This window comes from Agelaius tricolor, unplaced genomic scaffold, assembly GCF_023055355.1.
Source record: "Agelaius tricolor isolate 1412-34295 unplaced genomic scaffold, bAgeTri1.0.p SCAF_31, whole genome shotgun sequence".
Lineage (NCBI taxonomy): Eukaryota > Metazoa > Chordata > Aves > Passeriformes > Icteridae > Agelaius > Agelaius tricolor.
Genome location: NW_027269291.1, coordinates 3,820,042 through 3,823,848, shown reverse-complemented (window position 1 = coordinate 3,823,848; position 3,807 = coordinate 3,820,042). Strand labels below are relative to the sequence as shown.

Genomic DNA, 3,807 nt, shown 5'->3' with positions numbered 1-3,807 from the left:
GCAGGCTGGCTTGGAGGAGCCTTGCAGCCGAGGGGAGCAGAAGGACACAATGAAAATAGAAACAAGGAGATATGTAGGAAAGACATAGGGCTTTTCAAGTGCCTGAGCTGGGCCCTTCTTTCCAGCATATTCAGGAGGAACTAAAGATGGTCAGTTCCTCTGAAAGAAATGACCTGAAGATTCTTCCTTTGTCCAGCACCATGCCTGGAGATCCTGGGGACACTTCCCAAGACCAGCACCATTAGCAAGGGAGGCCCCTCCTTCCACCGTAGCGCCTGGTGATGGAGGAGATGTCAAAGCCCCCAGAGTTGATGGGAACTCCGTCAGAGCTGAGGATGTTGCCAACAGCAGCAGAGGTGGAGGATCCCACCACGGTGTTCTGTGGGAAGGAGCTGAGGATGGGCCCAGGCAGGGTCACCACCACAGCAGGCGGCTGAATGACCACAGTGGAGTCCTGGCACTGCCTGACACAGCACTCATTGCAGCTATTGGCCAGTGGAGTGGGGCCACAGGGCTGGCAGGGACGGCACTGGGTGTTGCAGGACATGTCTTGAGGCTTCAGATGCACCTGGCAGAGAGAGTAGAGAGGAAACAGAGCACAAGGCTGGGTGGGTGAGTGAGGAGCAGCCTGGTTACCCCATCACAAAAGAGCCAAGGCCATCATGAGTGGGAAGCTGGAGACTGGGCCAGGAGCCCTACAAAGAGCAGCCTGACTCAGGAAGTTCTCTGCCAGGCAAATAAAGCAAAAGGCACCACCATCACCAGCCTCTCTCCATGCCAGCCTCCTCCCGACTTTCCTCTCTCAGGACCGGATGCTCCAATCCCCAAATATGAGAAAGCCAACATCAGTTGAGATACCCACCAAGAGGAGATCTCACTTTGGCAGAGAAAGAGAAGGGGCTTCAGACTCACCTGGTTCCCAAGCAGAAGGAAGCAAGAGAAGTGGATGAGAGAGCAGAGACTTGGGCTGCCTTTTATACCTGCCCTTCACTGCCGCAGGACCAGGGGCAGCCTTTGCAGAGGTAACAATTTCCCAGCAAGCTCATCTTGAATGCAAACCAGCACACCTAATGATATGGGCTGTGCTTTCATTTCCTACACTGCTGCCTTTTCATTTCCAGGTTTGTTCCGTGCCTGTTCCCCATTGAAGGCTTCTTCTGATCCCTGGGATTAAAGGCCCTGGGATTTCTAAAGCAGGAATGCAGCAGTGCAGGCAGAAAACTCAGTTTATGTACTGCATGGGCCCAGGCTGGGCAAGTGATATTACAGTCTGGATAACTCTGGTGGGGCGGTTTGAGTTCCAGCAATCCTCAGCTGGCTGCCCAAGGACTCCTGTGCATGAGGATATGTCCTATCCTTCTCTTTCTCTCCCTGTGGTCACCTCTTCCCTCCCTGTGTCCATCGACTCTGCAACTGTTTTTCAGCCCAATGTGCCTAACTCTGCTATCAAGAGAAAATTCTGGCTTGTTTAACTCATGCCCTCTTTGTGCAGCAGAGAAAATGTCATGGGCTTGTCTGGCTCCTTGTCCTTCCTCACAGTGCTCCAGCCCTGCTGCAGTTGTCCCCAGGTGTCCTCAGCAGAGCCCATGGTGTATTGTGCTCCTACAACCTCGACTTCATCAGGACAGAGAGGTGGGCCAATGAAATCCTCATGAAGCTCAAGAAGGCCAAGTATAAGGTCCTGAATTTGGGTTGGGTCTTCCCCAAGGATGCACACAGAGTGGGTAATGAGTAAACTGAGAGCAGCCCATCCAAGAAGGACTTGGGTGTGCTGGTGAATGAGAGGCTGGACACGACCTGCAACGTTCACATGCAGCCCTGGAATTGTATCCCAGAACTGTATTGCCTCAGAAGAAGAGTTACCACTAGGTATAGAGAGGTGGTTCTCCCCCAGTTCTCTGCTCTTGTGAGGCCCCAGCTGGAGTGCTGTGTCCATTTCTGTGGTCACCAATGTGAAGGTGCTGAAGTAGGTCTAGATGAGGTCACAAAGTTGCTCAGAGGGCTGCAGCCCTTCTGCTATGGAGACAGGGCTGGGAGAGATGAATGTATTTAGCCTGAAGATGGTTTTGGGAATACCTTAAATCACATTCCAGTGCCCAAAGAGGATAAAAGAGATGAACTCTCTCTTTTTAACAAGGACATGTAGTGACAGGGCAAGGGGGAATGGCTTCCCACTGAAACAGGATAGATTTGTACTAGTTGCTAAGAAAAAATTCTTCCCTCTGAGGGTGGTGAGGCCCTGCACATGTTGTCCAGAGAAGATCTGGCTGCCCCATCCCTGGAAGTGGATGCTGTGGTGCTGTGAAGCACATACTCGTGTGACTTTCACAGTTGCTTCTAGATCCAGGGATTTTGATGATAAAAACTGTCCAAGACTTGGTGCAGACCTATTGGAGGCTACACCATTAACAAGCCAAACAAGCCTTGTCAATGTTCTCTGCTTACAATAGCACTGCAATTCTCAGAGCAAGTAGCCTGCTGGCTCTTCTTCCTGTTTCATCTCCATGGGCCTCCACTGATGGCCACAGCTGGAGAATGAGGCCTTTGGTAGGGAGCACAATTGCTCTTATGGTTTGACATTGTGGCAGAAGCCCAAGATGGGAAGGGCTCTTCCTTACCCTGCATCAGCAAGTGGAAAACAGCCACCAGTCAGACTCTGGACAAGATTCTTCCTGCACTCATCCACTACCAGAGAGGGGTCCCACTCTTTTTCATGTCTCTCCTTTTCAGGGAAATCACCAGTGCTGGAGAGAGCTCCCATGTTCCTGAGTCTGTGCCAGTTTCTCTGTCCAGCAGCTGGCAACATCTCAGTGATCTCCTCTCCTCCCATGAGCTAAAGGAAGGGTTCTGGGGACCTATTTTTGGGCAAACCCACTACAGCACTTCTTATGGAAACTCAGCTCAAGGGTGCTGAGTTTCCAGATGGATCCCACCCTTTGAATTGGAATCGGTTGATCATGGAGTATCATCCCCTTTGCCCGAGAAATCTCAGGGTACTCATTTGTTTTTCTGTGGCTGTTCCAGCATAGCCTGCCTCTCCCAAGTGAGAAGGATGTGCTCTGACAGCCCTGTGTGAGGCTTTGAATGCTGCTGGTTATCTCAGAGGGCTCTAAGCAGTTTTGATGAGGAATTCACAGCAGGTCACAGTGTCCTGCACTCTACTGTGTCTTGGATTTCTTGGACATTTCTGATCCTTTTTGTTGCTTTCCAGGACTGTACAGGGCTTCAACACTCCAAATACACAATTCTTTCCAAAGTGCATCATTCCTAGGCAGAAATGACAAGCAGTGGTGTCTGTCTGAGGACAAATCCAGTCTCAGACTCTTTCTGCATTTTCCCAAATGCCACTGGAAAAGAGCACAGCTGACAAAGGTGGGAATGAGCCTGTGCCTTGGGCAGTGGTGCCTGGGCCTGGGTACAGGACTAAATGCCAAGTGCCCAGGTGGATGCAGGAGGTTTGGGAATCTCCCCCAGAAGTGCCATTGCTTCTAGAAGGGAGGAGTAGATGTCCAGTTCAGACTCAATCATCTCAATTGGAGAGCTCTATGTTCAGGTGAAATTAACCCTACACTTTCCATAAAGGTGTGTTTACCATGATGAGGAGCTGATGCCTCCTCATTATGAAGTGGTTACATGGACTATCCTCACTGTCAGTGTGCCAAAAGAAAAGCTTTGAGAACATGGTTAATCTGTTCTGAAATGAAAATTGGGAGGGAAAAAGCAAGTACTGTTTGGAAGTGCTAATGTCCTCCCAATGAGTGCAAAGAGAGGCTTGCTTCCCAGCCAGCCTTCCACAGCTCTGCCCTT

At 50.6% G+C, this 3,807-nt stretch overlaps 1 pseudogene; it reads right to left on the bottom strand.

The window, feature by feature from the left end:
• Positions 1-241: 241 nt before the first annotated feature.
• LOC139601492 (feather keratin Cos1-1/Cos1-3/Cos2-1-like) lies at positions 242-1,046 on the bottom strand (annotated as a pseudogene).
• Positions 1,047-3,807: the final 2,761 nt, after the last annotated feature.